The sequence below is a fragment of the Haliaeetus albicilla genome, chromosome 18 (genome assembly GCF_947461875.1).
Source record: "Haliaeetus albicilla chromosome 18, bHalAlb1.1, whole genome shotgun sequence".
Taxonomy (NCBI): Eukaryota; Metazoa; Chordata; class Aves; order Accipitriformes; family Accipitridae; genus Haliaeetus; species Haliaeetus albicilla.
The window spans coordinates 12,827,523-12,852,959 of NC_091500.1; the positions used below are offsets into that span (position 1 = coordinate 12,827,523).

The following is a 25,437-nucleotide window of genomic DNA, read 5'->3' on the forward strand; positions in this document are numbered from 1 at the left end:
TGACATTATTGCAAAAAGCAGTGTCACTTGCGAAGTACCTGAAGCATCCTCCTTTGTGCTGATTTTTTGCTGGGAGAGAGTTAATTTTCTTCACAGTAGCTAGTATCGGGCTATGTTTTGGATTAGTGCTGGAAACAGTGTTGATAATGCAGGGATGTTTTCGTTACTGCTGAGCAGTGCTCACACAGAGCCAAGGGCTTTGCTGCTTCTCCCCCCACCCCACCAGCGAGGAGCCTGGGGGGACACAAGGAGTTGGGAGGGGACACAGCCAGGACAGCTGACTCCGACTGACCCAAGGGATATTCCAGACCATATGACGTCATCAGCAGCATGTAAAGCTGGGGGAAGAAGAAGGAAGAGGGGGACATTCAGAGTGATGGCGTTTGTCTTCCCAAGTCACCGTTAGGTGTGATGGAGCCCTGCTTTCCTGGAGATGGCTGAACACCTGCCTGCCCATGGGAAGTGGTGAATGAATTCCTTGTTTGGCTTTGCCTGTGCGCAGCTTTTGCTTTACCTGTTAAACTGTCTTTATCACAACCCACGAGTTTTCTCATTTTCACTCTTCAGATTCTCTCCTCTGTCCTGCTGCGGGGGAGTGAGTGAGCGGCTGTGTGGTGCTTAGTTGCTGGCTAAGGTTAAACCATGACATCCCTGTAGGAATAATATACCATACAATTTTTCACTGAAAGAGAATAAAACATTTTATGTGACAAAGGCTAGAAGACTGTCTAGAATACAGAGGACTGTATTGTTCACCAGTGGAGTTTTGTGTAAGATTTTGCAGACTTGTTAGGTCCAGATAAAGTAAAAAATTTAGATTGAGCATCCTTCTACTCACCTCCAGTAGCCCCATACAGTGTAAACCAAAGTTTGATGATTCCATACCTGCATTCCCTGAACACGGTCTGGGGAGAATTAAATACTTCAAAGTATCTATTGCATTGAAGCACATAAAATCATAGAATCACAGAATCATTTAGGTTGGAAAATATTCTTAAGAACATCAAGTCCAACTCTAAACCTAACACTGCCAAGTCCACCACTAAACCATGTCCCTAAGCACCACATCTACATGTCTTTTAAATACCTCCAGGGATGGTGATTCCACCACTTCCCTGGGCAGCCTGTTCCAATGCTTGGTAACCCTTTCAGTGAAGGAATTTTTCCTAATATCTAATCTAAACCTCCTCTGGTGCCACTTGAGGCTGTTTCATCTCATCCTATCACTTGTTACTTGGGAAAAGAGACCAACCCCCACCTCACTACAACCTCCTTTCAGGTAGTTGCAGAGAGCGATCAGGTCTCCCCTCAGCCTCCTTTTCTCCAGGCTAAACAACCCCAGTTCCCTCAGCTGCTCCTCATAAGACTTGTGCTCTGGACCCTTCACCAGCTTCATTGCCCTTCTCTGGACACGCTCCAGCACCTCAATGTCTTTCCTGTAGTGAGGGGCCCAAAACTGAACACAGTACTCGAGGTGCAGGGGAGACAATCACTTCCCTAGTCCTGCTGGTCACACTATTTCTGATAAATGGAATGAGTTGATAGAAGTGGTCAACCTGAAGTTATTTCTGAGAATCACCTCCCTGTGAACTTTTGAACCTAAAATGAATGGGAAACTAAGGAAGCTCTCTGCCCAGAGGGACTGAAAGCCCTCTGTGATAAAAAGATTCATACACGATGTCTTTTTAAAAAAGAAATAAGTTTGATTCTTGTTTTGAATTGCGGTAAGCACTGACATCTACCTTTGTAATAACCCAAAGGGTGGACAACTAGCAGAAATGGGAGAGCTGTTTTTAATGCCTATTCAGTTCTCTTTCTAGAGGAGATGGAAGTATTTCAGAAGGAACTCCATGCAAGCAGCTCCTGTAGTTTCTTAACTGGATTGCACTAGATTGGATTCAAGTCTAGAGCTACACTAAATGAAGCAAGGGCACAGGCTCAAACAGAAACATACGATTGTCCACATTGCTTAATTTTCACCCAATTCCCATCACAGTATTAGCCGATGGCTACTGGCATTCACACTCAGTTGTACTCACTTGTGAAGCCATTAGAAACTGATGGATGTGAAAGGACTGAAAGTATATTTGTATATTGTAATGAGTATGTAGCTTTAAAGGTTTAAAGATATGTTGACCTTTATTGCTGAAGAATTAATAATCAATCCAATTTTTAAGCTATAAACCATACCGTGCTGGTATAAAAGCACAGTATGTATACATATATACACACACACACACACATATATATATATACATATGCAGGAACTGTGTGTTGGTCATTGGTGATAGCAGGCAAGAATGAGCAGCTTTTATAATTTTTTGTGAAGATATCTTTGTAATAATGTGAATGTAGTACAGTTTAAAACTTGCTTTGACTTTAAACTTCACAAAACACACAAACCAAGGTTGAACAAAGCAGTTTCAATAATATAAACTCAACAATGTGAACTTCTTCATTAGTTTGTATCAATACAAACTCAGAGAAATGTATTGTTTGTATAGAAATAAGAAAAAGATATAACAAAAAAGAAGTGATTCAACAAGTATAATGAAGACATGCGTGGAAAGCCTGTTGAAAATAACAGACATCCAAATAACAACCACTCCCTCTGGAGTTTCAGTGTTTCTCTTTCTTCTACATTAGCTTATCATACAAGACTTTGAATAACAAAGAAAACAGGAAAAAAATAGTGGAACTTAAGTGAAAGCACTGCCAGAAGACACAATCTCTCATAAACACTTCTCTAGAGGTAGCAAGGGCCAGGTCATCCATGCAAGACCATGAGACCAGACCTGGAAAGGGGATGACAACTACACGACGCTCCCTGCACAGAAAGTAGGAGCACGATAAAAACACACAAGACTTGTGCGGATGGGGAAATGCAAGGGGGATGGAGCCAGGAGAAAGCATAGTAGAAAAATTTCCAGTTTGATTTCTGCTGTTCATGTTTACTGGGGTTCCAACTGTCATTCCCCAAACCTTTCCTGTCTAAAGTCATAAATTCCTTCACCTAATAAATAGGAAATCACTGTGGGAAAAGGATGCCATCCACAGGGAACTGCAGGATTTCCCCATACTTTTACTGTTGTATTTACATCATGGTTTGCATCAATGTGTTCTGGGTCATGATCGATAAGCTGAAAGACAGTTATAGACAGGGCATTGCATTTATGCCTGCTAAAAATGTTTGCTGTTAACTGTTTGGGAACTGAAAACTACATTTAGTGTCCAGCTCTTAGGAGAGTATCCATGTGTAGTGGGTGACAGGGATTTTTCGTTCTCATTGGAGACCTCTTGAGAGCTTGCAACTCTATACCTAGTACAGCCCACCTCTGTCTAGTAAAAATGAAAAATCTCCTGAGTAGCGAATGCATTTTTATTACAAAGAAAATGGATACCAAGTGTAGTCTTCTCTGGCAACAGCAGTTGTCTGTGGTGTTACAGCACCACCGTATTTGCAGGTGCAAGGAAAAGCCTGCTTCAGCTTTCTCTTCCTCACCCTCTGTCATGCATATTTAAGTCCATCATGCATACCACCAGTCTCATGCTGCCTACTACATTTTGCCTTGGCTGTGCTCTCTTATCCTGAGAAAATGGTGGATCTCAGACCTGGATGGATTGTTGCATCAGGTACTGTAGGAAGAGTATGATAGGAAGTTGGGAGCTACTGCTCCACGTAGCAGGGAGCTACCCCAGTTGTCTGATCAACTCTTAACTGCCCGTTCAACATCTTCCTCAGGCCTGGTAGCTGTGTCCAGTCCCTGGCACAGTAAATTGTCTCTATATAAGAATCTGGATAACTCTGAAATGGTGCTCAAGTCTCATTTTAGGTGCCTATGAATTTATGCTTTGTGTCTTAACAGTTTCTAAATATGCTAAGAAATTCCTCAGAATCTGCTGCCAGTTTGTTGACTACAACCACTTGGCCAAACATACAGACAAATGTGTAGGCTTTGTAATACCTTCGAGAAGCATTTCATGATTATTCCTACCAAGAATAGGGAAAAGAATCATATTTGAAATAGTTTTAACAATATATGGTTTCATTCTGCTTCTCAGTCCTGACAGAGTCAGGATGAAGGAAAAAGTTTCTTGACTGTGCCCCTGTCTTGACTCTCTTGTCTATTCATTGAACTTTGAATGGTTTCCTCTATTGTGTTTTAATCAGAGCATGCACAGAGAACATAGGTCCTTCTTCTCCTCACTCATCCTTCATGTTATCTTCTTTTTGCCTCCTGTACATGGTTTCTTAAGCTGAGGGCTGTGATATTTAGTGAACAACCTCACTCATTTGCTGACAGACAGATCAGACTCACTGCAATCTTTCCAAATGCATGGCTTCTTCATTTGTATGCACCACAGCCATCCCTTTCTCTGCAGACTAGATCAATCTCAGCATTAGAGAGATTATATTGCTGTCAATAAGCCTTCAGCTTTTTCCTCACATTGCTGTAGCACAAGGCTACATATTGAAGACTAGATGAGCTTGACATTTCATTTCACCCATTCAATATACCAAAAAGGAATTTTGCTTGAAGAAAAAGTTATTCTAATAGAATATTACGTAGTCTATAGGAAATAGTCCCTTTTCTTTGTGATCTAGTTAAAGACAAAGGTACTCCTTAAGTATAGGTGTCATTGCCCTAGAGTTCTAGAACTCATTAAATGTCCAGCCAAAACCAGCCTGCAAATATTATAAAGTCCTGTGGGCAACATTTAGTAAAGCAATGGAAAAAATGGGGAAATAGAGTCAAGTTTTCCGAGTTCTGATCTTAGCTATGACATACTCTATGTGTGGCTTCATCTGTCACAAAATATTTCCTTCTCTTCACCTCTAAAACTGGTGAGAACCTTGTAAGCCTTTTACTGGTTTTTTGATGAAAGCTTGCCACAAATTTTGAGATCAATGATGTTTTAAAAAATAAAAAGCTCCATAAGCTTACCTAATTTGTCTTCCTAGCAAAGCTGCATAAACACTTCCAGCTTTGAGTATTCTGCTGCATAAAATTTGGAATAGATGATACCAAATATAAATTTCAAAAGAAACTTCATATTTAAAAAAATACTTTTTCAAAATAAACCTCACATTTGTTCAAGAGCTGCATATTAGATAGTAGTGTAGCTCGTGGCTTAGTAATGGCTTAGTGGTTGCTGGATTTTTTTTGTTTTATCTAATGTAAATCTTCCACACACCCCCTCCCCAAAAGAATCTAAATATTAGTAGTCTCAGCTATATATTTAGGTGAAAAAAAAAAAAACGGGGGGGGGGGGGCAGAAAATACAGAAAGCGCAATGAGAAGATTTGCCTAAGGTAATATATAGACTGGATGATTTCCAGTATGGTTAAAAAAGAATCCAGGATGTGATCAGAAGTGAGAGCAACACTTAATCTACAGGTATTCACTCTGTAAGGCAAGATTTTTCCATCTTTCATTTTCTCACAACATTTCTAATGCCTTAATTTGCTCACTTGCCTTTACCATTATATTCTTTTTTTGAAAAGTACAAGTTAGAAAGAAAAAGTGACATGCTTCTCAGAGCATTTCTGGCTGCATCTCTTAAAATTGTACGTAATCTTTGTTTATGTGATGGCATAATTGCTGCTTTCAACGTGCCCATTTGGATGTGTAAGAATTGCAGGATCTGGCATTAAATTTTACATGCTCACTTACTTTGGGAGGCTGTGTATGAACATGAAATACATCCAGAAATGTGGGGCAAATCATGGTGGCCTGGGGATGGGGGAGAGTAAATATACAGTTAAGATTGTCCTAAAAATCCGAGGATGCCAACGTGATGTTAATGAAAGATTGTGACTGACTGAGTCCCTAACCTTACGTAACTGATGTTGCTGTTTGCCAGCTTGCTTCTTTATATTGTGATTAATATTATTAAATGTCTTTACGTTTCTCATCAGGAGTGTTACTAGGCAGAAGGAGCATATAGATTCATGGCAAGGAATATTGTCTTCTGTTGTGGGGTGGGCTGTGGTTTTTTTTACTTCTTTTTCATTCTCTATTTCTCAACTTCTGTTAGTCCTGTCTCCCCCCAGTACTTCCTTCTCTAGAACAATTCTCCAGCCTTTCGGATATTCCTCCTATTTCTTGTTGATTTGTGTAAGGGCAACATCTTTGTAATGGTCAATGGCGAAATTCATTGCCAAAGATTATAACTGAGGCCACAGAAATATGTGGGCCAGATGTCTGACCTCCAGAGCACCTGTCATGTGAAGCATTTGGGGTTTTATTGCTTTGCTTTGCAGCAGTAGAAATTTTAATTTGTGAAGAGAGTGCTGAAAGAAATGGGAAAATTTAATCCTATCTTCCCTGCTGGAATTGCTGGCAAATATGAATGGGAGTAGAGCCCTGTGGTAACAAGAAAATTACTGTTCCTGTGACTCTGTCCACATCTGAGCATGAAATACACAATGAAGCAGAGCAGTAACCAGCAAGGAGGTTCAGGGACAGCCCCAGGAAGGCTGTTTTAGCACATGAAGACAAAGTGGAGGCTATTCCTTTTGGCACAGCCGCAGGCCAAAGCAGTCACAGTAGCAAACCCCAAACCATATGTACGAGTACAAAGCAAGAAGTGTGTTTAAATGGAGGCCGGGCTGGGTCACCAGAGGGATGCCCTCTCTTCCCACACACTTGGTCTTACCTGCTGGCTCATCCTAGGCAAGGCACATCACTTCCTTGTGCTTCCCTTCCATTTGACTGCATGTCATAAGATTACCTTTAGAAATATTTGCAGAATTACATGATTTCTAATTATGGAAAGCTGCATATTTGTTATTATTTGTGAAATTGTCTTTAGTTTATGCATGGTAATAACTCTGCTCATTCTTCCACTATTTTTTCCTCAATGTTCGTGATATATAAATAGATTAAATACTCCAGTCAGCTAATGAAAGAGGAAAAACATGCACAACTGAAGCTGTAGACATTAGGAAGCGCAATTTGTGAGGAAATTTTGGAACAGTTTTTTTTCTGTGCCAGCCTTTGCTTTTTTTCTTTTTTTCATAGATTAAAATTTGATCTAAGAACACCTGACTGGGCACTAGGTATTTATTTTATAATTACACACACCTATTTTCTTGACTATAGAACTACCCATTCAACAGCTTACACTTGCCATTTCTCATTTTCCCACCAAGAGATTCACAAAAGCATCCAACACAGTCATACATCTTCCAAATCTGCAGCACTTTTCAAGAGCCCAGCTTCACTGTCAGGGATTTGAGACAAATTCTCAATTCACAGCCCTGAGCTGGAATGTCAGAGATTCTAAACCTGGATTTGCTCTTTAGATTGATGATTACAACTGGCTGGAGGGAGCTGGGGAAATCTGCCCAGTCATTGTCTGAATTTAATTACTTATATGTGTGCTGAACTCTGACAGTTAAAGGAGGATTTCTTTATTGCAGATTTTTTTTTATATCGACATTATGACCCATGGTAATAAAGCGACTCTTAGCAGATAGAAAAAGATGTCAGAAAGAGAGCAAAATGTGAATTTAGAATAGCAAGTTAAGAAGGCCTCTGAGTTAAGGTGTTGCATAGATCTGACTGTTTGAATAATGGTAGAGCATTGGTTATTTTCCACAGTACACAGTTGCCAGAATGATGTGAAATTAGAGAAAGGTCAGTCTTTTGAACTCTTACTCACGTTGGTGACCTCTTATTTGTGTGAGAGGTCCCATCCGAATGAACAGGAAACAACCTGAGTTACCTGTTGACAGTATTTAATAATAGTGCTTGAGATTTGACCTGAGCTTCGCTTTTCCTTCTTTCCACAAGCATTCAACTCTTACTTGGATTTTGCTCCGAGCATGATCCTTTGAAACTAGTGATGCTGAATGTCTTCTCCTGTTCCCATTTTAAACCATGGCTACTGGGTACATGAGTATTTGCCTAAGCTATTACACAAATACAACTAGGACATTTTCAGTTTAAGTGTACATAATACATTTGGCTTATATAAGCCGTTTCAAATAAACCAGAAGAATTGATGGAGTTGCAATTGTCAATAAAGCCATTAGCTTCAGGGGAGTTACTCACTGAAGCGGGATGTGTTTTGGATTCCACTGAGGTTTTCAAAGGGAAGATAGGAGCAGCTTGTCTTTCACTGAAAGCGCTCCTGATATTCAGCAGTCCCTAAGCTGCACATATTAAACTTGTGTTTTGAAGTACTTCAAAGCTGCAGGGCTACTTTGAGAAAAGCACATACTGGGTATCAATAAGTTATGCTATAGTTACTAGTGTAGTTTAAGTTTTGAACATATACCAGAAATATGAAACAATATAAATTTTTTTTTTAAATTACAGACTGTGCTCCCGCAACTATGCAGAGCAATCCTTGCCTTTGGTCCACACATAGTTGATTTCATTAACTTCTTTAACATAATTAAGTGCTAGTCAGTATAATAAAAAAGTTCACAGATTTGAGTCTGACAGTTTTGGAGAGGAGGACAAAATTGTCACTTGTCTTACTTGCAAATGAAAGATTTATATCCAGAGGCCCATCCTATTCCCTTCTTCAGCTGTGGTTTGTTTATTTATGTATTAACTTACAGGTCATCCCTAAGTGGGTTTGTAATGTGAGTAGCTATTGCAAATCTTGTTCCTCTACCGCTTTCTACCCTGTGCCGATGGATCTGACGGCCACATAAAACATTGTGGCCTGACCGTAGACCATATTATGTCTACTCAGGAAATACTACATAGGTCAAGGCTGAAAACATTATTATTGTTGTACCATGCCATCACAGTTCACATCTGTAGATGTGAAAGAATGGAAAATGCACTTCCCTGCACAAGATGGAGCTTTTGAACACATATAAGCTGAAGATTTTTTTACCTTTAGAATATGCATTCTCTCTTCACACAAAAAACATTTTTAATTGAATGACACAAAGGACTAAGTTTAGCTCGTTAAACATGGGCAACTGAAGCACTAGAGTGTCCTACCTGGCCGGCTGTGGAAAGATACAGGTCTCCCATACAGCCATGTCAAGGTGGATGTCCCACATGCCTGATGGCATTTCACATAGGAGTCAATACCTATGCTTTGTGAATTTCAAACAGGCCTGTAGGTTCTTCTGCAAGTATCACCTTTTCCCTGATAATTTTAAATTTGAAATGGATAGAGGATTACTAAAAGGGGGGTGACATTTTTGACACAGATCAACTCAGAAGCTGGCTGCTCCACTTCAGTTATACCTGGATATGTATAAAGTGTAACTTATGCCAGGGAATCATAACATTTAAAGATTTATGATTGTCTTCCTATCTTGGAAAACAAATTATTTCAGACTCCTAGTTTTCGCACCTTGTCTGTAAAATATGGAACAAAGTTTCTACATGAAAACCACAAAACATGAACAAAGGTTAGCCAAAGAGGAGAGTTCTCTTCATGCACTGATAGTAAAACTGTTCATCTTCAAGTAAATTCTTGAAGGTTGATGTGCAACGCACCCTGACTCCTGAGATTCCAAATCTTGCTCTGAAGAGGGTGACAGGATTTGTTTGCACCTCCAAAATTGTCTCACTGAGTTCACAGTAAAACGAAGGAAAAGCATATCACATTTACCAAAGTTCATTTTTAGAACTGTTCAGTGATTGAAGAGATTTTTTAAAAGAACATTTTTATTCTAGCAAGACAAAGCAGTCTTCAGTCCCTCATTAAAAATTGGACAGAAAGTTGATAAAGACACAGTAAAGGCTCTTTTGCATGTCAGCTAACACAGCAGAGCTAGCAACTGATTCTTCATCAGACTGTGGGCTAGTATATCAGGAAATGAAAGAAGCATACAGAGCTTCCCTGGTGAGAAGGTGTTGTGATATTTCAGTTTTCATGTATCATTAAAAGTATACACATATCAAAATCACAGTCTCTCACCACTAGTTGTTCATGGACCATGACATTAAGCAAATGAATGACAAAGTTGTCACGTAGAATGAGAGGGTTTTTTCCATGCGTTTTCTTAGCTTGGGTGCTTATCCTGTCAAAGATGACACTTATTTTGTGTGAGAGCTAAAATAACCTATGAAAGTAGACATCACTATTCATCTCAGCAGTTCTTTCACTGACAACAAATTGGCTCCCTAAAAATCAGTGTGGTGGCTGTGCCGGTGTTACCAAAGTTAAACACTTTCATTTCATAATGCTTACACAGGAAACAAAATTAAATTAAAATAAACATGTAGAGAGATTGAAGTTATGAGAAAGAGAGGTCAGCTCACATCTGTGCAGACATTAAGTCAAAATCTAGACAGAGACAGAAAACAGACCAAAAACAAGTTGTAATAATTATCCAGTGCCTGTTTCATGAAGATCCTGAGCACACTGGGACTTCAGTGTGTTTAGCCCATAGAAAGAGCAGTTCCTCCAGATCTGGCACTGAGCAGAGCTTAGGAGGGGTGACATCCATTCCCTTTCTCCACAGAAAGGGGATTTCTCTTTTTCTGGGGAAAACATTCTCCAGCTGTACCTCCCTCACCCTGGAGGAAGCAGGTTCAGCACAGCAGTGGCAGGTTTCCACACTTGCTGTGCTCCTTTCCTTTCCCAGTTCATGAACGTTCTCTCCCCCACTTTTCAGTGATACACAAACTGGCAACATCTCACGTACCCCCTCCAATATCTAACAAGGGCTGACTCCTGCCCATGACACCTCTGAAAAGGACATATTCAAAAAGTCCAGTGGCACTTTGGCGTAAACTTCAGGAAAGGGTTAAACAGAGCTGCACGACTCAGGATCAGATCAAGAAACATATTATGGGTTTGATCGCTGTTTGATTCCTGAGATTTTTTTTTTCCATAAAAGTCAGAGCATAGGATATGGCTCACCTCAGACCTCCACGTGGAACAGGATGGATGCTGACCAGTATATGCCATGCTCTGTGGAAGTCAGACTGAGAGCACTGCTGCCATTATTTATCAAATAATATTTTGGAGATGGCTGTAAAGTTGCATAGTCTAATTAAACTTCTTCCTGTGATACATCATCAGACAACAATGCTTCTTCCTTACCAGAGGGAAAAAAGGAAACCAGAACATTACTTGGTGCCTGGGAGAAGTATGTTTGCATCATGATGGTTTCTTAAGTGGTAAACTTCACCATGTCACAACATAAGACCAATACGATGCAATGACAAATCCTCAAGCATATAGCTATACTCAAACAGTATTTGTTGCAACACAGCTCCTCCTAGGCAGGAGCAGAGCAATTGTATATTCGGTGGCAGATGGGTTACAATCTCCCGAAACTTCCAGTATTGTGAAGGCAAAAGGGAGGTTTGTAAAGATGAAAAAAAAAAAAAAAGGAAAAAAACCCAACTTGTTATTATTGCTGCTATGGAAACTGAACAAAGAACAATAACTACTTGCCAATTTCTTCTGGCTCCTACAGTGAATAAGCCTAAAATGCTGAGATTTCAAGGACAAGAATTGCTGTCAATAACTAAATATTTTGCTATTCTGGGATTTACCAGCACTGGAGCTGTTTAGTTTCTAAACCTTTGTGAAGTCTTTTTTTTTCTGAAAGGCAATGCGTTGTAAGTACATGAAGCATGCTGTTATGAAAAGGCAATTAATTTTACATGGGGAAATCAATTAAACAGTCGATCTGGTCCTGAAATTAGGAATGTATTCACTGATTTTATTTATATCTATAAAGGACAATGCTTCTATAAAAAGAAGAAACACATTAAATTTACAGGTGTGCCTAGCCCTGCACAGCACCTGGGAGCTTATGAGGAATGAAACGTCATTGTTTAGATGTTTATTGCCACACAGTTACAATACGCTCACTGCACTTTTATCTGTGTAAGAGGCTACTGCTGAGACTCCCTTGCTTCTGATTCACACGTGTTTCATCTCTGAAAGGGAGAAGCAGACAATGTATTTCTGCGCAATAATAACTTAAGTCATGCAATATTTTAATAACCTGCACTTTGGACTTCTCTAGAAATGAAGGTGCAACTATTTTAGGGCATAGAGTATGACTTTCAATATGGTTTCACCATGGTTTCCTACTCAGAAAATAGTAACTGAATCCTAAAGTTACTGGAATGAAATGGCAGCATTCATCACTCAGTTTGGAACAATTTGTTAGTTGTTAAAATTTAGAACAGTGTAGGCAACATTAACCACAGGGATCTGTGGGGAAAAAAATATCTAGAGTCTTCTGGCAACTAAAAGGTGAAAGAAGTTACTTCTGTTCTCCTTTGCTTGTATTTACAGTGGGTGTTCTTGTTGAAAAATATCTCTTCGGTAAGAGATAAATGCACATCTTCCCTTGTTTAAAAGTTCCTCAGAATGCTCCCTACTGTCAGCCAGCATCATCTCCATCTTCCCCAGTCTGTGTTTAAGGCATATGGTATTCTCCCAAGTAATTCTCTCTGTCAGATGTTGACTATCCTCCTATGTGCAAGAAAAAGAGGTACAGTTTAAATATCTCTCAGCTAAAATTTGTCTTACAACATCTCAGTGGCATGAATATTCTCACTGTGGGTTGGAGAGGAAAAGAAAAGTGATGGCGTAGAATGGGTGCTGCAGGTCTTTTAAACCTGAAGGACCCCTTAATTATGAACTCTAAGAAATACTAAATAGTTGTCTAATACTATTTTTTAAGAATCTTTTCAAGCAGAATAGATTTTAAAAAATCAAGATCTGAATTCTGAACAACTTGAATGAAAAATAATCATGGAAATCACAGATTTCCAAACCACAGAGGAGGCAAGTCTCCATCAGCAACATTCCCTAGAAAGAGTTCGTGATTTTCCTACAGTTTCATTTCTAAATCGTCTTGCCAGTACACCTCAGCCACAGCAAGTGTGGAGGAAGCAATGCTATCATTCAAAATAGTAGCAGCTATAAATACCAAACCCTGAAAATTAAGACCTAAATTCCCAAGCATATCCAATCCACTTAGGCTCTTTCCTACTGAAGAGTTTCATCAATTCATTTCAGCCAGTCATTTACAAGAGCCTCTGCAGTCTCTAATACAGCCTTTAATGCAAAGCTTTCCTGAATATAATATAAGTGCAATACAGCGTTGTGACGACCCGCGCCGGAGAGGCCAGGGCGGGCTGGCGGCGAGCGGGGAATTCCCTGGGGCTCAAGGAAGGGGCAAGGACAGCCGAGGGCCGGCGGGAGGCTTTCTTTCTTCCCGGCGGGAGCGGCCCGAGCTCGGGCCACCGGTGTGACAGGCAGCAGGCGGCGGGGTCTGCCACAGCAGGAGCGGGCGGGAAACTCCCTCAGCGAACCGTCCCTCACCCCACCGGTACCGCCAGCCGGGCTCCTCTGGGGAGCGGAGCGGAGCGGAGCGGAGCGGAGCGGGGCAGGGAGGAGAACGCGGAGAGCCCTCCCGCCGGGGCGGGGCGGCAGGTTCGCAGCGGACCCCCCGGCTTCCCGGGGGGCGGCCGGAGCCGCTCCTCGGCCCGGCCCGGCTGGGCGGTGTGGCGGCCGAGGGGGCGAGGGGTGGGGGCGACGAAGAGCGAGAGAAGAACGGCGGGAAGCGAGCGAGGCCGTGTGCTCCCGGAGCCGCGGGGGAAGGGAAAAGGGGCCGGCGGGCTCGGGGGTCGCTCGTGAAGGGGAGTCCCTTCCCCCGCCCTGCAGGCCCGACCCTCGTCCGACCCGCCGCCAGCCCCGTCCCCAGAGGGAACTGCGCAGCCGCCGGCCCGGCCCGGCCCGGCCCGGCCCGCCCGACGCTCCGCGCCCGCCGCCTGAGGCCCGCGGCTCCTTCACCGCCCGGGACGGGGACGGGGACGGGGACGGGCAGAACTCGCCCCGCCACGGCGCTGGAGACGTTGACTCCGTCAGTCCCTCCCGTGTGGTGTTGCTGTGCGGCCTTGCAAGCCGGTTCCGTTCCTTCCCTCAACCGCAAAAGCCAGGGCCCGTCTCTGTCCATCAGGACCGCGGTCTGAGGCATTAACTGCGTCCAGCCTCTCGCAAGTATCACTAGTTGCTGCCCTGTGCTTTTATTACATGCTTATTTTTTAAGAGAGATAACTCTAAGGTATTTTCCTGTCAAGAGTGCATAATTCTGGAAATCCCTTGCTGTTGCAGCACACAGCATCAGAAGGCTGTGCTTTGAATTAGAGAGTTTCCAAATGTGATTTTCTCCATCATTTTCCCAGTATAGCAGTGAATGCAAATGACACATCTTGCTGGGTTATTTTTCACCTTGCAATCCAGCTATGACACAAATCTGCCTCTCATTTGTCACTCTGTGTCCACAGACAGTAGTCAGTCAGTTAAATATGGAAACGTAAATTATCTATAAAATCATACAATCGTAGCCTTGCAGAACTACAGGAGTAGGCGGATACAACCATGAATTTCAAATTAAGTAATAGGCTAATTACCTTATTATATTACTATACCTGCAAAGCCTGTACAGTATCTCTCTGCCATATATAAAGTTATATTTTAAACAAATTCACTCGTATATCCTGTCTTTTCTTTCTTTTCTATTTCTTAATAAACTCAGTTCATTCTATTTTGACATGATAGCAATAGAATACACTATTATAGATGGTATCTATAATTAATGACAGACATATGTAACACATGGGGTCGGGCCAAACAAGCAGTATGATTTACTAATGCAAGTAATAGTGGATGTGCACTAAATAAAGATTCTTTCTTGGTTCTACTTTAACAAGTAGGGCTACTCTTAAAATACCCAATCTTTTATATTCGAGGCAAACAGGGAGAGTAAAGAGGGGAATCTCTGCATTGAGCAGAGATATTTGCAACCCAAATCAGCTTAGTTTTGCCATGCCATGAGTGGAGGGGAATTGAGAAACTGTGCAGTCCTAAACATAGCTCCACTAAATTTGTCTACGGCTCTATCAAGACTAATCACAACTTTGTCTACTACAGAACATGTTCATTGCATGGCAGCAGCTCACTCTGACACTTAAAAAATTGCAGGTGGATTTTTGGCTGTATGAAGCTGAAGGGTAAAATCCTTGTTATTTTTAGAGAAGCCAAGATTACACCCTGCATTTTTAGATGTTGCAGAATAAAGACATCAGGAATGTTGGTCTGCAGAAAGTGATTTCACTTAGGCCAGATTTCCTTTAAAAGCATATTGTAGCTTGAAGTGTAGTCACAGCTTACACTGGCAAAGTGGTTTTGAAGGTATCATTAGTACTAGACTTCCTGACTGAAATTACCTATTAAATTTAAGTTCCTTTGTATAAAAGCTAATAAGAAAGTGAAAGAAAAGTAAGATTAAGTGACATATTATCCCAGAAGAAAAAAAAAAAGTATTATTTTAAATATCTGTATTAATTTTTGCATTTATAAGTATTTTATAGCTTTATTGCATTGTCTTAAACATTTTTACATTCTTTTTCTAGCCATTAACTAACTTGGTCTATGTTTAACAGTGTTTGAATTGTTCATATATTCAAATTTTATGCTTAATGAATGTTGTGTCTAGGGGCTGGAGATATATATTTGTCAACTAGTAGTTAGGAGCAGGATTTAGTTTGATGCTAAAAAACTACAACTGGGTGTTTGTATGTCAGCATGTACAGATGCAGGATGGTCTTTTGTGGCAGCTGGAGGCTATGTCAGATCTCCTGATGCATCTAAAGTCAAAATCTAAGAGTAGGTTAAGACATCCCATGAGTATTCCTCATTCTAGTGCACCATGAGCAAAGCTGCTCTGTAAAATGTGTTTAGGATGATGCCAACATACTGCACATGTTGATGTCAGCAGTTTTGAATGAGACACTGTGTGTGTTGAAAAGTGATGCATTTCCTACACACACAAAAAGAGGATTCATACACAGTAATAACCTAGAATTGGCATTCCTTCCCCCAAAACCAAAAGTAATCTGAAATGAAGCAATGATGACGCTTTCAGTTAGAAGTGTTCAATAATTAGTTTAAATGTCACCCCCATTTGCTGGATGACCTGTCCTTCCCTCTGTAACAGATATAGTGGAACCATAGAGGAAAACATTGATGAAGAGCTCTTAAAAGGGTTAATAAAAATTTAGCCAAATTATTTTCCAATGAAAATGGGAGCTTTTGCAGGAACATTTCTGTTTTGGTTATATCTTCTACAGAGAACAGGCGATACAAATCATTCTAGTTTTGTTCTGACATGAAACACATTTGACCTTGTTGCTTCTTCTTGACTTTTCCATTCTGACATTTCAAACTTCTTTCAAATGAAATGTTTGATAAATGTGAATCACTTCCTTTCCATTTTTCTTGTTCTAACAAAGTTAGATTCTTTAAATTTTTCTTCTCTTTAAGGACGAAATCTTCAAAATTCTGGTCCTTGCTATAGAAAGAGGATTCCACTTAAACAAATGTTCTTTAAATCTTGGATCTGATGTTCAACAGTACCAAAACCTATGTGAAACTGTCCTTGAAAAAAACGTGTGCTGTTTCGTGTTCACTGGCACTCCCAACTCTTCTCAGTGTCTACATCTACACTAGTAAACTGAACAGGGAATGGGCCTGAGCGCTGCCATGTAATCATCCATACTCTTAAATTGCTATGGTCCATGGCATGGTTTTGGCTCCAGCTTACTCATGCTCCCTCAGACAGTGCCTGGGCATGCTTCAGGGTTAGCACCTGCCAGGAGCGTGAGCAACAGCAAGTTTGGATTTGAACCGTCTGGTTTATGGGAATAAGGAAAACCAGCTGTAAGGACACAGACTGCATCATGATCAAGAATGTGCCTAATCTATTTTATTTGCGCAGATATAGAAAATGAGAAGAGAGGGAAGACCTACTCTTGGCAATGTCTTTGTAGAAGTATAATGTTCACTAGACAAAAACTGTACTTGTGCTACAAGACTCACAAATATTTCCTTAATGGCAGTCTAATTTTTTATTAGGTGAAACTGAATAGGACTACAGCAGCTTCTGCTCTCTTGCCACATTCCCTTGCTGGGGCCTGAAAGAACTGAAGAATATTCAAGCTACTTGCTAGTGGGATCAGAAGAAGACATTTGTTCTTCTGGGTGTATGTGAAGCCAGAAAACCAAAATGGTCTGAGTGGTATGTGTGCTGTTAGAGGATTGATTTATCACATCAGACAGGTAAGAAAAAAAGGGGAGTCAAGAGAGCAAAAGGATATTGTTGTGTTTTAAGTAATTATCTAGTGTTTTAAGTAATTATCTAATTATCTCTTGCATTGTGTTTTTTTGGTTTTGGGGGTTTTTTTTAGTGCTTCCAAGGTACTAATTTGCTTTCTTCCACCTGTTGATTTTGCCTTTATCTTTTGGAAGGAAGTTATGAAATAGTTGGTCTCTTATTACCAAGCATGAAAGCTCAGTATTTTATCATCAATATTCACTGCACTATTCAGATAAGAATTCATTCTGAATATAACCCTGTGTGAGGAGATTTACTGCAAATTACTACTCTCTGCACAAGGCTACAAATGCCAATAAGATACTGGGGGCTCAGAAATAATGCCCAGTACTCTGCAGCCAACATGTAAGGGTCAGCGAGATAAGTCAAAAGCAGATTGTTTTCTGTCACACTGATAATTTCCATTTCATTTAGCATTTCTTCCCTGCTGAATTATATACTTTATCTAAATCAAGTAGAATCTGAGAAACTTTTTCATTAAGTTTTTTGCATCTAAATAAAAAATAATTAAAATCATTTCTATGCAAGAGTGGAAAATTTTTAGCTTGTATTGAACAGATCATGCTAATGTAAGTAACAACAGTGAAAAGATCTCTCTAAATTGTCTTTTATTCCTCTCAAAGTGAAAGCAGTCACAATGTCAGCACATTTTACTTGCAGATTCCTCCCTCAGATCTTAGCGCTGTTCAATAGTATTCAGCTCCAAAAAGGATCAAAAAGTAGTGCATCACCATCCATTTCCTTTCACTAGGTTACTCAAGGTTGCTGTTGTCTAAGAGCTGCTTCCCCTGACTCCCCTTAGCCCCAGTAAGTCAAACCTACATGTATCATATATAAAATCAGATGACAGTAAAATAGAGGGTAAATAGATTTGCATAGTAAAGCACTTCAATCACCAATATATGCATTTTATTAATTACATGACTTCCCTGTGCTGTAGTGGAGATGGTGCAGTGGGGGAGAGGAGCCAGCTGGGTTAACATAGAGGCTTCTGCATGACCTCCTTGTTCCACATGACAGATGGTGCAGTCCTGCAGGGAGGCTTGGCGGTGAGCGTAGTAGTTGCTTCTGTGCTATGCATAGTCCTGGTGCAGGGTTGTGAGGCTTCCCTGGTCTCTTCTCTGTTCCATGGGTTCCCCAGAGGATGAAGAGATGGTCCTGGCTCCTGGTGCGTGGTTGTGGGACTTCCCTCCCTGCAGTCGTTTTTCAGCCAGTTTTGGTTATCCCAGTACTCTTCGGTGTCCTTAGCTGTAGGACTGACTAAAGAACACCTCGCTGATGATCAGGTCATTTGTTTTTTGATTTACTGTTTTTTTCTGATTTGCTTCACTATTGTTGGTGCTCACAATCTGCTTGTTCTGGACACTTCTGAACACTTTGGGTGGGACTTCTTGATGACCTACAAGTTGTTTTCCTAATTTGGCTATCTATTTCCTTGATCACACCAAAACTATCCTGTTGTCTGAGAGAGGGAGTTGATCATGTTTTCATCTACTTCTGCTACAGAAAGAAGTTGATTAAAGTGCACATTGGAACAACTGTATTACAAGTTGGACCCACTGGGAACAGTAGTGACTCCTAGATCTCAAGGAAAGAATATCTGAAAACATACAGATCATCCAAAAAGGCAAAAAACCTTTGCAGCTCTGTTTCTATATTCTCATACCTTAATCTTAATGAAAATGCTTAGACCCCTGGTTTGTGAAGAAAGAGGATCTCACTCATTGGGATTCAACACATAAATATATTTTACCCTGTTCTAGAAGGAGATTCAGAATTTCAGCCTGGACTATATTGAACTGTATGTTTTTACTCTGTGCTTGACTTTCAAATTCTAATGCCTTAAGTAGAGAGATTCGTAACCAAGGAAACATGAAGTGGAATTTCTCTTATTATTCAGTAAATTTGACACAAACTACAGAAAGCATCTATCCATTAGCACTCTGAAGCTAGAATGTTGTCCTACTACCTTTCTTAGAATTTCTTTCGGTCTTTGATAAATGACTTATAGCTTCAATGTCAGGTATCATGGATATACAGACCATGGTAGAAGAAACTGGAAAAAAAAAGCAATTATTTTCCTTGGCATGTATGAAGAAAGATTTATGATTTCTGTTTCCTCCACAGATGAAATGTTTCTTGAAGAGCTATAGTATCCTACCCAGCCGTTCCCTCAGCAAAGGGTCATAACGGTGTGTCAGAGATTCTGGAATGTTACGATTATCTGGTTTTAATTATTAACAGTTTTGACAGCTTTCAGACAGAGCTAATTCTAAGAAAGTGCTGATAAGAATAGTGATGATGTTCTGATTAATGCACATAATCAGGACTAAGAAGACCAAAGTTAATCCTATAGGTTGGCTACAGAATTCTCTGTTCTGTTTAAAGCAATGTTCAAGATTTCTTAAGGTTAGTTAGACCCCAGCTGGGCTGAGTATTGAAGAGAGTATGAACTTGGCTTTTTAGTAAAGGAGAGAAGGTGATTAGAAATAATTAATTAATGCCAAACGAACTCTTTGGCTTCCACTGCAGAAGTAAAAGGAACAACCTGCATGACTGATAAACATAACACTGAATTTTCCAGTGTTTGAGCTTATGGTTTGTAGTTTTTTTCTTTCTCTGTCCACAGCCATCTGAAACGTACCAAATATACTATTCTGCACAAACTAGAAGGGTTATCCGTGTTGCTGTCGATGATGTGTATGCAGTTTGGGTTGCAGACGAGTCATCCAACTGCCACTTGCAATGAAGCCTTTCTGTGAAATTTGTTAAGAATTTGAGAATAAAATCAAGGTCTTGAATTGTGATGGTGCAAACAGCAATCAAGTTATTCAGTGCCTTTTACTACAAGTATATGATTTATTATATCTGTTATAGTACCAAAGCAATTGGTGATTAGTGAAAAAAGGAGGAAGATAGATTTGGTGCACATAGAAATTCAGATTAGATCAAACCCTTCTGGTATATTTATAACAGATTGGCAATATGATATGATTTATGAACTGTTAATTAAATCTCCCTTCTCTGTGTCAGGTTAAATATATGAGTATACATTTCTTTATCTACATTGATAGCAGATAGCGAGCCATAACTTATCTGATGACTGTACACGACATATTGGTGAAAAACTAGACTCAAACAACTAAACACTTGGTAAATATGACAATAAAAGACAATCACAAGCAGAATAAATTCCCACTTGTCAGCTATTCCTCAATAAAATCAAGCATAAGATTGATAAATAGTCTTTGCATTTTCTGTAATCATGTAATGAAAATACTTTTATAAATATATTCAAAATATTTTATTAAGGTAGAACCACCTACAGCAATTGCTAGAATAATATGAATTCCTTGATTCTAATAGGCTGCTAAAGTTACTAAAGGTAATTTTGTTATTTGCTAATAATTTAAAATGTATAAAATAGCTAATTTTTATTACTGTATTATGATTGATCTTATGGCTCTGATGTATAAAATATGGCAATTAATGTTGCCCAGCAAATAAAAGTCACATCTGTGACATCCAATTCTATATATTGTAATCTAAGCAATCTATTTTGTAAAATGAGTTGTACAAGGACGCATTACTTGATCCATAAAAGAAAACAACTTTCACCATGTGTTGTGATCTTTGTGCTTTGAGCTCTAGTAGCTCCAGATAGAAATTCAGTACTGTTACAAAAGATTCTATATTTCCTTCTACATAGTCTCATAATCTGGTCCATAACTTCTAGTATACATAACATCATTAGACTCAAGAAGCAGCAAAATGGAGCAGTAGAATATTTTAACAGTTAATATGCAGAAGAATATTATAAAAAGTTTGTTCCTCTGTAAATGCACACTAAATCTTGATTTTCTTCTTTGCTTGAGTAATTCAATTTTAATCTTTATGACAGTTCAGATAGCTAAGGTGACCTTTTTGCTGTAGTATTCTGTATTTGCATAGCACTTCTCTAAAAGGGTGACTACATGTGATAGTTAAGTATTGTTTCTATTTCTGTCTTTTCTTTCCTTTACCCTTCAGCCACACCATCCTGGCCTCTGTTTCTTGTTGTCTACTATGTTACATCCTATTCAGCATTATGGAAGGCCTAATGCTGATGGCATTGCAATTGTATTATTTATCAACAGAGAATAATAGTGAAAAGGGAGAGGATGTTGGAAAAGGGGATAGGTGAAATTTAGAAAGCATTCTACATTTCCAATATTACTGACATATTTCTGTGAAGGAAACTCAAAATACTATACTTCACAATATTCACTGGTTGCTGTGCTATCACAATTTCTTTTGTAATAAAGGACAAGTTATCACTCCAAAGTAATGAGATGATTAATTCTGGAAAACGGATACAGGATGGAATGGAGAGTTATCATCTATGTTACAAAACTTTTACCACATCTGCACAACGTTGCCATCCATCACATCAGTTTCACTTGATTCTGTGTGCTTTTGATTGGATTTATTTTGCCTGACTTGAATCTCTTGCTCTCTGTGCAAAACAGAGAGACAACAGACTTAATTCAGTTGTCTGAACATAAGCGTTCATGTCTATTTGAGATAGCCGAGAGAAGCCTCCAGCTGCTTCTAGAGAAGGGTGCAAGTGTCCACCAAGTCATGTGTTGTATTTGTCAACCCCACGCAGATGTTTGGACAGAGTAGGACATCCCAAATGATGCTAGACATCCTGTGTTTAGGCATCTGAATTAAGACCACACATCTACACATTTTCAGAATATAAGTCATCCCATTTCTTTGAGCCATATAACTCACAATGATGAAACACATATGAGAGGAGATACCCTTTCTCTGCATTTAGTAGAGGGAGTCTAGGGGCTTCATTCAGTTCACTTCTGTGGCTATGCTTGCCACTAAGTATGTGTTCATCATAACAGACAAAAATGGAAAAAATTATTCAGACAGTAATATTTCATAACATGGACTTTGAAAACTGAACCCAAATGAGACGCCTCCCCACCGCCCACCCTCCCCAAGTGTTTACAGTAGAGGTTAAGGCTATCTTCCCATTGTAAAACCCAGATCTTCAACTAGGAAAAAGCCACTGGAGAAAAAATAGGAACCATGAGGTCTCATCACTTATGGGATAGTCTTTAAAAAAGAGGAGAGGAATACTTTTTGTATTGTTATTACCTGTCACCACCCTTCCCATCCTTTGATATAATACACAAATATCATTCCCTTAGTCTATGGACCACCCCTGTAAAATGTCCACAAAACATCCACAAATGTCCACAAAAATGTCCATTGAGTTCATTTAGTCCATGACTTTGGGGTCCATCTGTTATGGTGGTCACTCAGGACAGGAGAGGTGGTGTGTTGTGTGGAGTTACTGGGCACCAAAGCCAGCCCAGGTCAGGTCACTGCTGCACTTCCACTGCTTCTTGCAAGATTTGTCCTCCGCTGGTTCAGGTGGTTCCTGCAACAGTAATTCCTATAACATGCAACTCAAATCATAGTTTACAATAGTTTAAAGGTATATCCATTACAGTCTCCACCCCTGGTCCCTTTGGGCCAGGTTATAGAGTTTAACATTGCAAGGAACTCCTCCCCTTGCTCCTAGCCTGGCTAGAAACAAGGGTTTCCTGCTATAGTAATTCCTATAACATGTAACTCAAACCATGGGTTAAAAGAACTTAAAGGTATTTCCATTACAGTCTCCACCCCTGGTCCCTTCGGACCAGACCATCACGTTTAACATTGAAGTGAACTCCTCCCCTTGCCCCTGCTCTGGCTTGCACTTACCCACAGACCGCAGTCCCTTAGGGTTGTACCCGCTCCAAGGGGAGCCTTATCAAGGGCCACAGTGTCTCCAGGGGTATACCTGCTGCGGCACAGACTTACCCGCAGCCACAGTCGCTTTGAGGTGCACCCGCTCCAGCGTGGCCTTCTCCATGGGCCACAATGTCTTCAGAGATACACCTGCTCCAGCGTGGCCGTACCCACAGCCACAGCCCCTTCAGAAGTAAACCTGCTCCAACACGGCCTTACCCACGGCTGCAGTCCCTCCAGGGGTGTACCTGCTCTGTCGGGGCCTTATCCATGGCCACACGCTTTGAGGTGCTCCAGCATGACCTCATGCCCAGCCGCTGATGCTTCAAGGTGTACCTGCTGCAGCATGGACTTAGCCACGGCCACAGACGCTTCGAGGTGTACCTTCTCCAGCGTGGACTTACCCTAGGGCCACAATCCCTTCAGAGGCATACCTGCTGCGGCACAGACATAACCACGGCCACAGACGCTTCAAGGTGTACCTGCTGCAGCATGGGCTTAGCCACGGCCACAGACACTTGGGGGTGTCCTGCTCCTGCGTGGACTCATCCAAGGTCACAGTCCCTGTATTGGGTCTGGCTGAGATGGAGTTAATTCTCCCCATAGCAGCCCTCATAGCACTGTGCTCTGCATCAGTAGCTAGAAAGGTGTTGGTAACACAGCAGTGTTTTGGCTACTGCTGAGCAGTGCTGGCACAGCACCAAGGCTGTCTCTCCAACATTTTTGCCCCCCCTCAATGGCAGGCTGGGGCAGGGCAAGATCTTGGGAGGGGACATAACCAGGACAGCTGACCTAAACCAACCAAACAGATATTCCATACCATATGACGTCAGCTCAGATATAAAAGCTAAGTTAAGGGAGACGGAAGCGGGGGCATTTTGTCTTCCGGAGCAACCACTACGCGTACTGAAGCCCCGCTTCCCAAGAAGCGGCTAGACATCGCCTGCTGATGGGAAGTAGAGAATAACATCATTTGTTTTTAATTTGCTTTCACGCGCACAACCTTTGCTATCACTTTATTAAACTGTCCTTATCTTGACCCACGAGCCTTTTGTTATATTTTCTCCCCCCCGTCCAGCTGAGGAGGGGGAGTGATAGAGCAGCTTTGGTGGGCGCCTGGCATCCAAGCAGGGTCAACCCACCACAGTCCCTTTGACTCGAGTTCACACTGGAGTTCCAGCCTGTCCAGTACACCACCATGGTAACGGCAGCGATGCCCTGGCCGTCTGCCAGCCCAGGCACATCACCATTGCTGTCATCAGAATGTTCCCAGGCACAGCACAGTAGGAGGATAAGCGGTACAGCAGTACAGCCAGCAGCGAAAGCAGAAAGCAGCCACTAACAAGCCCTAGACTCTAAGATACAGTAAAGGAAAGCAAGACCATGGCAAGCACAGGAGCCTGGCAATTAATAGCTAAACAGCAATAACAGCTGTAAATTTGATCTAGCACATTCTGATCACATCTGTCATTATCTTGAACCCTTCGAGACCCACGTTGGGCACCAAAAAGGACTGTTGTGGTTTAGCCCCAGCCGGCAGCTAAGCACCACACAGCCACTCGCTCACTCCCCCACCAGTGGGATGGGGGAGAGAATCGGAAGCCTAAAAGTGAGAAAACCCATGGGTTGAGATAAGGACAGTTTAATAGGTAAAGCAAAAGCCACACACACAGTCAAAGCAAAACAAGGAATTCTTTCACCACCTCCCACGGGCGGGCAGGTGTTCAGCCATCTCCAGGAAAGCAGGGCTCCAGCACGCCTAACGGTGACTTGGGAAGATGAATGCCATCAATCCAAACATCCTCCCCTTCCTTCTTCTTCCCCCAGCTTTATAGTGCTGAACATGACGTCGTATGACATGGGATATCCCTTTGGTCCCAGCTGTCCCAGCTGTGTCCCCTCCCAACTGCTTGTGCACCCCCAGCCTACTCGCCGGTGGGACGGGGGGTAGTCTGAGGAGCAGAAAATACCTTGATGCAGTGTAAGCACTGCTCAGCAATAACCAAAACATCCCTGCATTATCAACACCGTTTTCAGCACAAATCCGAAACATAGCCCCATAGTAGCTATTAATAGCTAAACAGCAATAACAGCTGTAAATTTGATCTAGCACATTCTGATCAAATCTGTCATTATCTTGAACCCTTTGAGACCCACGTTGGGCACCAAAAAGGACTGTTGTGGTTTAACCCCAGCCGGCAGCTAAGCACCACACAGCCACTCGCTCACTCCTCCCCCTCCCAGTGCAATAGGGAGGAGAATCAGAAAAAAAAAAAAAAGTAAAAGTCTTGGGTTGAGATAAGAACAATTTCATAAGTAAAGTAAAATAAAATGTAATACTAATAATAATTATTATGTAAAATGAAAAGTAATGAAAAGGAATAAAATTAAATAAAATAAAATTAAATTTTAAAAAATGCAAGAAAAGACAAGTGATGCACAATGCAATTGCCCACCACCTGCTGACTGATGCCCAAGCAGCGATCCGCTCCCCCCGGCCAACTCCCCCCAGT

At 41.1% G+C, this 25,437-nt stretch overlaps 1 long non-coding RNA gene across 1 annotated transcript; it reads left to right on the forward strand.

Moving 5' to 3' along the window:
- Positions 1-16,726: 16,726 nt before the first annotated feature.
- LOC138689709 (uncharacterized) lies at positions 16,727-19,938 on the forward strand. Its single transcript, XR_011328609.1, has 2 exons — positions 16,727-17,076; positions 18,638-19,938. It is a non-coding gene; the product is annotated as an uncharacterized lncRNA (long non-coding RNA).
- Positions 19,939-25,437: the final 5,499 nt, after the last annotated feature.